General features: G+C 44.0%; 1 long non-coding RNA gene across 1 annotated transcript in view; it reads right to left on the bottom strand.

The window, feature by feature from the left end:
* Positions 1–1,112: 1,112 nt before the first annotated feature.
* The window catches only part of LOC112546163 (uncharacterized), a 49,907-nt gene continuing 36,575 nt past the window's right edge, over positions 1,113–14,444 (bottom strand). The window contains exons 4-5 of the long non-coding RNA XR_012896504.1: positions 3,159–3,266; positions 1,113–1,293 (exon numbers count right to left, since the gene is read on the bottom strand). This is a non-coding gene — a long non-coding RNA (uncharacterized LOC112546163). The remainder of the gene's footprint in view (positions 1,294–3,158; positions 3,267–14,444) is intronic.

Below are 14,444 nucleotides of genomic sequence, written 5' to 3'. Positions count from 1 at the left end.
ATTCTCTTCTTGTTTTGTTTGTCAGTAACAGGGAAAAGGAAAAGTTCACTCAAATTACTGATCAGACTTTTATTGATGAATAACTAAGTTAGCCTTACATCCCACTAATGCAGGGATGGGCAAACCTTTTGGCCCAAGGATCACATCAGGTACAGAAATTATATGGAGGAACAGGTAAGGGAGGCTGCGCCTCCCCAAACAACCAGGCATGGCCCAGTCCTCACCCCCATCCAACCCCCTTTGCTCCCCACCACCAGCCCAACCCCCAAGACTCTTGCCCCAACCAACCCACTTTGCTCCCTACCCCCTGACCATCTCATAGGACATCCCTTCCCATATCCAACTCCCCTAAATGCACCACCCAGAACACTGGGGCTGGTAGCACTGCAGCCACACCTCCCAGGTGCCGGGGGGAGGCTGCAAGGGAGGGAGGGGTCAGAAGCTGGCTGCCTCTGCTCACCACACTGCCCAGGATTTGGGCTGGCTCCTCCTGGCAAGGCTGTCCTGACCACATTCCTTGGTGAGGGTTCAGGGGCCAGACTGAAGGGTCCAACGGACCAGCTCTGGCCCACAAGCCATAGCCTGTGTCCCTCTTCAGATCTTATCTAACCTGCTTTGGAGAACCTACATGGTGAGTGTCTCCCTTTTTATTGGGTCTCCACAACACTGCTGACTAACTTTAGTTCCTCTTGCAGTGGTGATTTCTCCACAATATCCCAACAGACAGCTTTCTGCCTTATTTAGTTCACCCTTTGATTCAAATAAAGTCTCATTCTTTTGTAATCAGGACAGTATCCAGCTCTCTGTGATTCAGCAACACAATGGCTTTGACCACAGCAAGTTTTCCTGATTAACTCTGCCAAACCTGACCATAAAGTTTCTGAGCTGAAGTGACCTAAGGATGCTAACTCCATTATCCAGACTATTTGTATACAATGTAGTTCGGTTCCAGGATATTAGAGAAATGAGGTTGGTGACTGAGGTAACATCTGTTATTGGACCAATTTCTTTTGGTGAGAGACACAAGCTTTCAAGAGAAGAGCTCTGCGTGGCTTGAAAGCTCTGTGTCTGTTTCACCGACAAAAGATGGCCCAATTAAAGATATCCCCTTATCCAGACATTATCTAGACAATGTTTAAGCAAATCCTAAGTTAAATGAATTTTCAGGAAGATGCAAGACTAGCAGACGTAGAGACTCAGTTCTGCTGTTTACTCACAGAATGAGTACAAGTCGGACACTGTCATCTCATTCCTTTCCCAGTATGCATCAACACCAACTTGCAGGGATTATTTCTGGAATGGAAGGGAAAATACCAGTGTTTGTGAAATAGCTGAGGCTATCCTCCCTTATTTGTCTAGGCATTGGAAATTTGGTTTCTCTGAGGAACAGGGTTGCCAGTTGTCACAGTGTGGAAAAATTTCTTGTGAAATGCTGACTTCCCTTCCCAAATATTGAGAGGCTTTGCATTTCAAAGCAATAGTCCAGGGCTGAGAAAGGACTCAAATGGCCAGGTTCCAATGTCAGTTGTCTGTTTGTAGGTTCGGGGGGGGGAGGGGGTTAAACATTACTCCAGATGGAAGGATTGGCGTGAGAAAAAAAAAGAAAAGAAAAAGCAATCACAGGACTAAAGAAGGCAGATATGAGTAGGAAATGAACAGCAGAGGAAGAAAGTAATGAGTAAAAACATACTGAGACTGCTGAGGATTATAAGAGGAAATAGTGAAGAAATGGAAGAATAAGTCGCAAATGTAAGAATATTTTCAAAATCCCGTGTTCCTGGAAAAGTAGGACTTGCTTCCCTCCTAAAACCATCCTGTCTCTTGTTTCAAAAACACATGCCTGGCCTTATTTTTGTAAAGACTGTGATAACTGGGAATGCTCCCTTTGGATGTAGTCATCATAAGGTTACTAGATACTGCACACAAGAAGGTGATTCATGGATATTTTATATCAGTGGCTTTGAGGGAACGTTCTCCACACCAACAGAACATTTTTGACTGCCATTGAGAGGCATGAATATCCCAAACCAGCTCTCCTGTGCCCCATGCTGGAAGCTGGAAGGCCATTTCCAAAGGTTTCACAGGAAGGCCCTTTTCTATTTTGTGACTGCCACCAAGGAAAGAGAGGAACTACAGATTATCCAAAAGCAAAAGAAGGCTCCACTGGTCTGGGATTCAATAGATCTAAGTTCAAGTCCCTGCTCTGATTTCCCAACAGACTTTAAGCAAGAACATAACATAAGAATGGCCATACTGGGTCAGACCAAAGGTCCATCTAGTCCAGTATCCTGTCTGCCGGCAGTGGCCAGTGCCAGATGTCCCAGAAGGGGTGGACCGAAGACAATGATCAAACAATTTGTCTCCTGCCATCCATCTCCAGCCTTTGACAAACAGAGGCCAGAGGCACCATTCCTTACCCCCTGGCTAATGGCCTTTTATGGACCTAACCTCCATGAATTTATCTAGCTCTTTTTTAAACTCAGTTATAGTCCTAGCCTTCACAGCCTCCTCTGGCAAGGAGTTCCACAGGTTGACTGTGCGCTGTGTGAAGAAGAACTTTCTTTTATTCGTTTTAAACCTGCAACCCATTAATTTCTCTTGGTGTCCTCTAGTTCTTATATTATGGGAACAAGTAAATAACTTTTCTTTATTCACCCTTTCCACCCCACTCATGATTTTATATAACTCTATCATATCCCTCCTCAGTCTCCTCTTTTCTAAACTGAAAAGTCCCAGTCTCTTTTGCCTCTCCTCATATGGGACCCATTCTAAACCCCTAATCATTTTAGTTTCCCTTTCCTGAACATTTTCTAATGCCAAAATATCTTTTTTGAGGTGAGGAGACCACATCTGTGTACAGTATTCAAGATGTGGGCGTACTATAGTTTTATATAGGAGCAGTAAGATATTCTTCATCTTATTTTCCATCCCTTTTTTAATAATTCCTAGCATACCATTTGCTTTTTTGACTGCCACTGCACACTGCGAGGATGTTTTCAGAGAACTATCCACGATAACTCCAAGATCTCTTTCCTGATTAGTTGTAGCTAAATTAGCCCCCATCACATTGTATGTATAGTAGTATGCAAGATTCTTCAATTGTCTTTGCCCCAGATTTCAATTTGTAAAATGGGATATCACATTACTTCCTTTCTTACCACCCTTTGTCTTCTCAATTTAAACTGTGAACTTGTTGGATCATGGTCTGTCTCTTATGTGCTTACTCTCCACCGAGCATAATGAGGTGCCAGTCTTCTCTGGGACATCTACCATGATACAAATAATAAAATAAAATATTAATATTATTAATAATAATAACTACCATATCACTGTACCAAATACTAACCAGAAAATTCCTTTCAACACAAGAGTCTTTCTGCAAAGAGTGGGCACAAATCCTTGTCATTCTGGTTTATATTCTCTGCACTTTTCAAATGGGGAAAAAAAGCAAAATTGACAGATTTCACTGTCTAACTTGGACACATCTCCATCATTTCATGACATACCCCAGTAACAACAGTCTGCTCAACCTCTATTGCATCTGATTTGCCTGTCATGGATTTATACAAAAGAGATCACTGCCTGAATTATCCGTGACTAGTGTGAAATGTACAACATTCTTGGGGTATGAAATGAGAGAGGTTTAATGGCATTAGAGGAGCACTCGCCAATTTTTTTAATTGTGAAGAAAAAAAGATATTCCCTTTAGGGGAAAAAATGAGATCAAAAGAGTGCAAAAAAGCATCTTTCATTTCTCTGCACTGCTTTTAGCTGTGTTGTAATCTAACTTCGCTGAAGTTAGTACAGATTGTACCCATTTGCATCAAGGCTAAATTTGAACTCTCTCTCTCTCTCTCCAGTTTCTATTCAGTGTTATACACACACAAAAAATACATTTTTTAAAAATCCAAATCTAACCATCCAGTTGCTATAGTTACCAATACTGATCAATTGATATGTTGGGAGAAAAGAGATACTCAGATGGTATAAATCAGTATGAAGTCAATGTAGCTACACTGATTTATATCAGCTAAAGACTGGTCTTTATTCATCCTAGCCACTCTGCATCCACGATATCTACATTGCCAATGATGTTTTATGACTACACTAGCTCCTATTTTCTTGTACAGATAAAGGACTTACCTAGTCAACATAAAGAAACAGAGAACACTAAAAGTATAAGTATTGATGCATAACCAGAATGCATCTAAAAATCAAGAGCAGATGAGAAGGTGTTGCCTGTTTCTTTGAGGCTTTGACTAGTACATTTGAAAAATGTACAACCTATATTTTCTTTAAATACTGCGCCTACTTTTCCTTTTAAAGTTACCAGCACAGTCTAATAGTGGCCTCTACTGAGCAGCATTTACATGGCAGGCAATGAAGAAACACATTTGTTGTTCAACTTAGTTTAGGCAAAGACATTTCAAGTGTAAATGAGTAACAAACTACTCATTTGTAGTGGCGATGCATACATCAAGGAAGCCTTATGTGCAATCAAGGTGTAATTTTGCAGCCTGGCCTTATTACCAAGCTGAGTTCAGGAAAATGCAGCTGTTCAGTGGGAGAGGGTTGCAGTTTAGGATTCTGCTTAGCACCTTAATAAAAGATAAAGCAACATCTCTTAAGGAGGTGTAAAGGGATATTTTTATATCAGAAATAATTTAATGCAATAAGCAATGAATCCACAATAATTGAATTACACAGATGTGCATCTTTATGGGAAATGCAGGAATGGCTTACATGAGGAAAAACTTTAAAAAAAAACAAATAGTCTAGTAGCACCTTAGGGCACGGCTAGACAGCAAGGGTCTATCGGGAAAAGATACGCAAAATGCAGAATGCATTTTGTGTATCTTCTTCCGATATTTTTGTTGGAAAAGTCTTTTCCGAAATTTGACCTGTCTAGACTGGGCCAAATTTCGGGAAAAAAACCTATTTCAAAAGCCCCTTCTTCCTCGTGGAATGAGGAATACAGGGGCTTCCAAAAGAGTGCGTTTGCAATTCTGCAAAAAAAGCGGAAGAGCAAACACATTCCCTGGAAATGGCTGAGTTTTTACCGGATATCTCCGATATCCCAAAAAAACCCCACCACAGTTTAGCCATACCCTTAAAGACTAACAAAACACATAGATGGTATCATGAGCTTTCATGGGCACAGCCCACTTCTTCAGATGACCGGAATATCCTGAAGAAGTGGGTTGCACCCACGAAAGCTCATAATACTATCTACATGTTTTGTTAGTCTTTAAGGTGCTACTAGTCTATTTGTTGGGTTTTTTACATTTTTCCTGTTACAGACTAACTCGGCTACCCCTCTGAAGCTTTTAAAAAGGAAGTAGCAGTACTACTTGCTGGCTACTTCTTTCATTAGCCCGTTGATCTATTAGGGTATGTCTACACTACCCCGCTAGTTCGAACTAGTGGGGTAATGTAGGCATACCGCACTTGCAAATGAAGCCCGGGATTTGAACTTCAAAGTAGGAATAAGACCCTCCGGAAAAGGGCACTTTTTCCGGAGGATCGGGGCCAGTCTAGACGCTCTTTTCCGGCTTTTTTAAAAGCCGGAAAAAAGCGGCGGACATTTTTATTTAAATGCCGCGGGGGATATTTAAATCCCCCGCGGATTTCCCTACGACGACTAGTGAAATTTACATGCCCCTTCCGGAAAAGGGGCCAGTGTAGACGTAGCCTTTGTGTCCCTATGCTAAAGAGTACACTCTATACCATTACATGACAGAGGTTGCTTCCTTATTGCTGCCTTGAAGAAATGTGTGCGTTTAGCACATAATATACATAGTCATCAAGAGACCAGTGAAGAAAGAGACAGATTCTGATCTCAGTTACACAGTGTAAATCCAAGTGACTCCACTGACTTCAGTGGAATTACTCCAGATTTGCACCAGCATTACTAAGATCAGCATCTGGTTCAGGCTCTCCAGAAAGCATAACTACCTTGTGGTAAATTTACACCCACCCAAGAGTACACAGAGACATGCCACCAGCATCCAGATGCTACCAGGAGTGGTGTTGGGCCATGGTAGGCAGGCAGGCACCCCACCTGAGCTCTGCTGTGCTGCCAGCTGGGAGACACCTGGCCAGACTCTGAACCTCACATCCCCTTCCACACTTCAACCCCCTTCTCCCAAAGTCAGAACCCCTTCCTGCATCCAAACCCTCCTCAACACTGCACCCCCCTCCTACACCCAACCCGTTGCCCCAGGTCAGAGACCCTTCCTGCACCCGGACTCCCTCCCAGACCTTGCACCTCGATCCCCTGCTCCAGCCTGGAGCCCAGTCCTGCATCTAACTCCCTCACCCTCTCCTGTGTCCCAACACTCTGCCCCAGCCCAGAGCTCCCCCTGCACCCAAATCCCATCCCAGACCCCTCACCCCTTCCATTAATATAGTAGAAAAGCACAGCTCATGACAACTTACAAAATTCGTGGAGTGGCCCCCCCTGCAAAAATTGTTGCCCTTCCCTGTCAATGCAAAAATTAGGGGTGTCTGTGAATATAAATTTGCTTGATTAATGACCAGCTTTTGCCAAGTCATCACCCTAATCAGTTAGGTAAATAATTGAGGTTTATAAAATCATGGAAGCTGAATAATTCAATATCTCATTGGCTGATAATATAGTTGTGCATGTGCTACCAGCATAAGCTTTTCTGTTACTTCTGCTGAACAACCTGTTCTATTCATTGGACATTTTTTAACAAACAGATTTTTAAATCCATTTTTTAAATCCATGTTTATTCACAAATGGTCTCCTAACAACAACCCCCTCCCTACACACAAACACACAGTTCTGGTGCGGTATTTCAGAAATTCTGTTACAACCTTATCACATAGACCTGTGGAGAAAAAATATGTACAATGGAGAAGTTAAAGTAGCATGTTACCTCAACTAAAGATTATGAATAAGAATTCCCAGTCATTACTTTGAAGCCCAACACTCACACAATGGGAACTCTTTTATATTTACAAATATATCATTTATTAAATCATTTAGCAACATCAAACACTCATTAACTAAGTAACTGGGGAGGCTAACAGACTTACTGGACAAGGTGAGGGAGCCCAACTCCACACTCCCATGGAGGGGAGAGGGGAAGATCTGGTGACAGTCAGGAGCCCTGGACCCTTTTGAACACCAGGTCCCAGGGTAACTACCCCTTCCTCCCTCCCCCGTCAGCAGGCCTGTCAGTAAGGTAGATAGCGGTTATGCAGAAAGTACATCTGAATATCAATATTCCTACCATCTCTTGCAGAACAACCTGAAATGTTAGTCATTATCTTCCTCATCACCATCATAAGAATATAAGAACATAAGAATGGCCGTACTGGGTCAGAACAAAGGTCCATCTAGCCCAGTAGCCTGTCTGCCGACAGTGGCCAGCACCAGATGCCCCAGAGGGGGTGGACCGAAGACAATGATCAAGCCATTTGTCTCCTGCCATCCTCCAGCCTCTGACAAACAGAGGCCAGGGACACCATTTCTATCCCCTAGCTAATAGCCTTTTATGGACCTAACCTCCATGAAATTATCTTCCTCATCTTCACCAGTGTCCAACATTCTGCACCTCCCAAGGGCAACATTTCTCCTTCCTATGTTACCCTGACGTTACCACGTCTAGTACATATTCAATAGGGATTTCTTCCCTCTTCCTTATTTGTATTTCCTTCCCTTAACAGTGTTAAGAGGTCCTTCTTTTATAAGTGAGTCTTTTTCTGATTTCACCCCATTATCATACACATCAGTTCATTGCCATGGCATCTTTGTGGTTGGATGTTCCATCTAAAACCTTCCAGAAACAGGTGTCAGTTCATGTTCTGTAGTTGGCTGATGCCATTATGGACAAAATTCCCCCTAATATTCTCCTTCCAGCTCCCCAAAACAAATGGGTTACCTAAGTTTATCTATGCCAAAATGTGAAGGCCTCAAGCCTCCTGCTAACTGTAGAAGGCAGTGTCTTACACAGTACACGCTTGTAGGTTTCTTGCATTCTGGCTGAATATAATAAAGCTGAATATAATAAAGCAGAATATAATGGAATGGAATGAATACAGTAGAGATAAGCTGGCCAACTAAGCCACAGCGCTAACAAATATGGCTGGTATAAAATGTCATCTGGATTTTTCTGGCTTTATAATATATCCAATATTAATTTTCCACCTCATTTTCTAACACAAGTACTCATTATGGTTTTTACAACCATGAGAACTTGCATTCTTCCACATGCCACATTCATAAGAGCTGATCTTGACAATTTAGTTGGAGGTTAGAAATTGAGCCTGAGTTCCACATAATTTGCTGTTGCAACTGTTGAGTCTTACATAATTTTTGCCTATTAAATGCAATACGCATCGATAAATGTATTCCCTTAGATATCTGAAGACTGAGGACAGCAACTGTTAGCAAACATCTATTGCATTCATTGTTATTGGAGCCATGTAAATCCCAAAGGGTATGTCTACACTACAGCATTATTTCAAAATATCTAATTTCTAAATAGTTAATTCGAAATAAGATATTTCAAAATAAAGTGCCTACACACAAAATGCATTTCGAAATAGCATTTTACGTCCACGCTGCGGCCTGAGGCTATCTGAAGCTTGTGCTTAAAGGGACCCTCCTGGTCGGCCAGTTCTCAGCTTTCCTTGCTTGCTTGCCTACCTTGCTGAGGGACAGCAAAGCATTTTTGTCTCTGTCTGCTTTGGTTGCCCTGACTCGGGACACAACAGCACTCGGCACCATGGAGCCAGAGCTGCCCCAGGCACTCTGGTGCTCATTTTGGATGTGTTGCTGCAAGCCTGGCAGCAATTGCTGGAGTCTGCCTTGCAGCATCTGCTGCAGCCTGACCCCTAGGCCCTCTTCTGGACCCTCCTCGGGGACGAGGAGGAGCAGCAGCAGCACCTGGATGCCAACGTGCCCCACCGCATCTGGCGTCTGGACACCAGTACTGACTGATGGGACCACATCATCCTGGAGTGCTGGGGAGACCAACAATGGACCCAGAACTTCAGAACGAAGGAGGACATCTTCCTCAAGCTTTGTGAGTGGCTCGCCCCTGCTCTGCAGTGACAGGACACGCGCATGAGGCCTGCCATTCCCCTCCACAAGCGTGAGGTCATCGCCCTCTGGAAGCTCTCCATGCTGGACAGCTACTCATCTATGCGGAACCAGTTCAGTGTGGGGGAATCCACTGTCGGAGCAGTGCTCATGCAGGTATGGCAGTCTCCAGCCACTGTGCCTGGGATGGGCGGGGGGAAGGAGGAGATGGGCTACCCCAGGGAAAAGGGAGGGAGGTGGTGCAAGTCCCCTCCACAGGAGAGTTTGTTCAGCCACACTACGGACTGCCCGTGGTGGCTAGGATTGCAGGGGGGTTGCTCCCGGGGAGGAGACACGGGACAGTGGCAGGGAAGGAGCACTCTCAGCCACCCTGGCACCCCAGTGACTCTAGGTTTTGTGTGTCCCTCTGCAGGTGGTCAAGGTCATCAATACAGTGCTGCTCCGCAGAGTCATCCGCCTCACTGATGTGGATGCGGTCATTGAGGGGTTTGGCGCCCTGGGCTTCCCCAACTGCGGAGGGGCGATCGACAGGACGCACAACCCCATCCGTACCCCAGAACACCAGGCCTCCCTGTACATAAACCGGAAGAGATACTTCTCGGTCATCCTGCAGGCTGTGTCTGAGCACCAGGGTCACTTCCTGGACATTAATGTGGGCTGATCCAGCAAAGCACACGAAGGGCGGGTGTACCACAACTCCTCCGCGTGCCAGGGGCTTGTGGAGGGAGGGCATCGTGCAGTGTCCCTCCCTGGGGTCAGGAGCATGTCATGTGCTTCATGCCTACACACATGTGGGTAACAGGCCAGGGCCCCTGTGTGGCAGCCAACCAGGGCCACATGCCCAGGGTGGCATGGCACATGAACAGGTTGCTGTGTGCTCCGTGGTCAGCAAGGCCCACACGTGCGGTCCCTGGTCTCCCTCTCCCTCCCCACCCTGCATAAGGGGACAGTGATGGCACTCACATGTCGAGGCCTCCCCAGCCTCAGACGATACCAGTGACATGGCTGCTGTGACACTTCAGGGGTCCTGAGTGAGTGCCACACTCCCTCCAGGCTCCTGCAACTCCTGGCCATCCTCCTCCTCCTCCTCCTCCTCTTTCATGCCCTGGTCAGGGCCCTCTGCCCCAGGGTCAATGACCAGCTGGGGGGTATGGACCGTCTGTCCCCCCCTCCCTCCAGGATGTGGTCCAGGGCATCATAATAGGGGCAGGGGTCTGGACCAGTCCCTGTTTGGGAGCTGCCTCCTGTGGCCCTGACACAGGCCTGCCGCAGCTCCTTTATCTTCATGCACACTTGCTCCTGGGTGCACATGTGGCCTTTGGTGGCCAGGCTGTCAGCCATCCACCTGTAGACAGCCACGTTCCTGCATCTAATGTGGAGATCATGGACATTGGAGGCCTCCCCCTAAACCTCAATCAGATCTAATATCTCCGCACTGTACCGGGAAGGCACCCGCCTTTTGCAGCCCCTGGCAGGCTCCTGGGAGCTGCCAGCCTACTCCTGGGGAGCAGTGGAGGGCTGTGTGCCAGTGGGTTGCTGGCTTATGCTGGGCTAGGGGCAGTGACTGCTGGCTCTGTGCTGGCAGGTTTGCAGCTGGCACAGGCACTGTGGCCAGACTCTACCCCTTTAAGGGCTCTGGGGCTGGAGGGAGCAGAAGAGTTTTCCTGGTTTGGCCCAGAGTGGCCACCAGGGCACCCTGGAAAGGGCTGGAGGCTCCCTATTTTGAAATAAGCGTCTACACAGCACTTATTTCGATTTAGCTATTTCAAATTTGATGTTATTCCTCATGGAATGAGGTTTACCAAATTCGAAATAAGTGCTCCGCTATTTCAAATTTATTTCAGAATAGTGGTTTGGCTGTGTAGACGCTGGTAAAGTTAATTCGAAATAACAGCTGTTATTTTAAAATAACTTTGCTGTGTAGACATACCCAAAGAGACAAGGTGAGGGAGGTAATATCTTTTATTGGAACAACTTCTGTCAGTGAGAGACAAGCTTTTGAGCCTACTTAGGAAGAGACAAGCCTACTCTGTAGCTCAAAAGCTTGTCTCTCTCACCAATAGAAGTTGGCCGAAAAAAGAGAATTACCTCACCTACCTTTTTCAGTGAGTATCTCTGTGCTCTAAACAGTCTTTCTAGTCAAATGCTGATCTTTGAAAGGAGATATTTTCTGGGAAAAACATTTATTTTTGCAAAGCTCATATTGGAAAAACATTCTTTAAGAAAAGAATAGGCTTGGTGCACCACTTTTGTTTTGTCTAGTCACTCATCCACTCGTGGTGATAGATGACTTTAGACCCCAACTTGCCACATCTCTATCACTGGAGACACTATACGAGTGGAACAGAATAAAGATGTAATCCAGGTGCTTGGGAGATGCCAATTCCCATATTTTGCTGCAGTCTGTGGACAGTGGATACTCCTAGCAACTAGATATGAAAAGGACTAACTAGGAGTCTCATTAGGCCACATCTCCACTTGCCACGCCAGTGATCAATCTCCCAGTCGATGCTGGTACTCCTCGATTCTCAAAGAGTAAGGGTATGTCTTCATGACAAAGGTTTTTTTGAAAAAACAGCCATTTTTCCAAAAAACTTCAATTATGTCCACACTGCAATCACGTTTTTTTGAAAGAAAATCAAAAGAACAGAGGGGTTTTTCCGACATTGGTAAATTTCTTTCTACGAGGAAAAAGCCTTTTTCTAAAAGAGCTCTTTCGGAAAAAGGTGTGTGTGGATGGGGAAGAGGGAGTTCTTACACAAGTAGAGGAAAGAGGAAAAAGCACAGGTGCCCTGGTGGCCATTCTGCTCAGAGTAATCACAGCTTACTTGCAAGATAGCATCCAGACTGAATGGACACTATCTTTCAAAAAAGCAGATTGCTTTTTCGATGGACTTAGGCAGTGTGGATGCTCTCTTTCGGAAGAAGTTTTTTCGGAAGATCTCTTCCGGAAAAAATTATTCCAAAAGAAGCCTGCAGTCCAGACATAGCCTAAGGGAAGTTGACAGAAGCATAGACCTCTCACTGTGAAACAGCACCAAGCTCAGCTTAAGTTCATCGACTCCAGCTATGTTATTTATGTAGCTGGAGTTACATACCTTAAACCAACCTTCCGGGTCTAGTATAGACTTGGCCTTAGGGATCTAACCATGGAAAAAATCCCATTAACTCCATTGGAGATGGAAAGTGCCCTTACTTCAATAAGTTCATTCTGTACATGTTAATATAGATCTCATCAAGCCTTATACGGATACATTATATAGATCGCATCTAATTCTGGTCAAAAAATATGTAAAGTTCACTAAAATCAGACAAAATCCCCATGAAAATCTTGGGAAAGGCCTGGGTAGATTTTTCAAAGGGGGAAATTGCAAACTAAAATGAGATCTTGCTTTCTGGATCATGAGATGTACATGTAGATTCATAGTTGCCATCTAATAAGCAAGATCCAAAAACATATTTGGCCACATACAAATTCATGAAAATCAGACTTTTTGTGTGTGTGGGCATATTATCTATGTGATCAATTCAATATATGAGTAGAAGACCTCAAAGGAAAGATGTAAGTTGAGTACTCCCAAAATATGAATGTGTTAGAGTTGAAATACAAGTTCCCATGATTTACACCTAAAACATGATTCTTTATACAATTTTAATATGATCACTACTGATCAGCAGAGCTGGCCACAGTATTTCAAATTCTAAACTTTTATTGACAAAAGGGGGCATTTTAAATTAAAATATTCATGTGGTCATCCACATGAATTCACAATTTCTGAGATACCTGCCCTTCCAATGTAGTATACACTGCAATAAAGACTCTCCACCTATTCTTTAGATGGACTGCTTGCTTATTTGCCCCTTTTAATGTAACAGCGTTAATGTCAAAAAGAGATCAGAAATGCCCACAAAAATATAATGAATATTCAGTAGCTGGCAAAACAGCTATAACTGCTCTTTGAGTGGTTTTTTTTAACATGGTTTTTGAATTAGCATTATTTTTAAGCAAAGCCATAATTTTTCTTTTTTCTCTGTCTTTTCAATAAATAAATACAACCGAAGCTCCTATATTTGACCAGAGCAAAAAATGGTGGCTTAATCTAGCCCTGAATTTGTAACACGTTTATATTTAGAATTTCTTTAAAGCTGTAAAATTATCATATTCCTCCAAATGACTCCCAGACGTATTCACCATAATTAATATTGCTCCAATGAGCACCCAAAAGAATGAATAATCATTTTAATACTAATTGAAGAGCAGTGCCCATTCATTACAGGATTCAGTACTTTAGGAGAGCTATTTTGCTTAAAACAGACAGTAATAGTGGATTTTCTTTTTCTTTTGGGTAAAGCACATCTGAGAGATTTGGAATTCTCTAGCTCATTAGCTGGTCCTGAATCATGAAGAGTGGGTATTTCCATCACTACATATCAAAGCTGTCTTTTTTTCCCCCGTGTACAGATCTTACCTCATATTGGGATTTTTAAAGACGCCCCTTGCCATTGGCATTAAAGCACATACCTCTTTGTTTAAAAGAAAAAATATCTTCTAGAAAAGAAAAAGAAAAATCAAACAAATGAGCAAAGGGAAGAGAAAGAAAGGAAAATAAAGAAGAAAAGAGAGGGAGGATAAATTGTATAAGTTCAAGATATTTTGATATTTTCCACAATTTTCATCCTTCCCTTCCTGATTACTGTCCTGACCCTCAGTGTTAAAGTCCTTGGCAATACGGATGTTACCTTTCCTATCATTATCTGTAATCTTCTGGCTGCTCCTCAAAAAGTATTTATGAAAATCTCACTAAAATGGGATTATATCACCCTGGGCAACAACAGCAAAACCACACCACTCTTCCTCATTTCATGGCTAAAAGATATTTGGCTGGGGTAATATTAATGGAAAGCAGAATTCCATGGAGTATTTTTGTTGTACTAGATTAAAGAAAATCCCCTATTTCAGCTAGAACCTGATATTTCACCCAAATCAAAAGATGTCACTACAGGTTGTACCTCTCTTAACTGGAACTCTCTGGTCTGGCAACATCTCTGGTCTGGCAGGACAACGGATGTTCCTGGACCATAGGGCCCAGATATAGGGAAGTCTGTATGCACAGAAGCATGGCAGGAGGGCAGCTGGGAGACCCATGTCATGATGGGGGGAAGAGGTGGGCGGCATAGCAAAGAGTTCTGGTCCCAGCAACCAGGCAGTAGTGCGGGGCTGGCCCAGGCCATGAAGCTCTGGCCCCAGCAACAGCCAGGGAACTCTGGCTCTGGCCCCAGAGTTCTGACCCTGGCCCCAGTCATGCAGCTCCATACCCAGGAGCCACAGATGACCAGGCAGTAGCAGGACCAGACTGCAGCCCTAGCTGTG

Source organism: Pelodiscus sinensis, chromosome 18 (assembly GCF_049634645.1).
Source record: "Pelodiscus sinensis isolate JC-2024 chromosome 18, ASM4963464v1, whole genome shotgun sequence".
Taxonomy (NCBI): domain Eukaryota; kingdom Metazoa; phylum Chordata; order Testudines; family Trionychidae; genus Pelodiscus; species Pelodiscus sinensis.
This window is presented reverse-complemented; position numbering and strand designations above follow the sequence as displayed.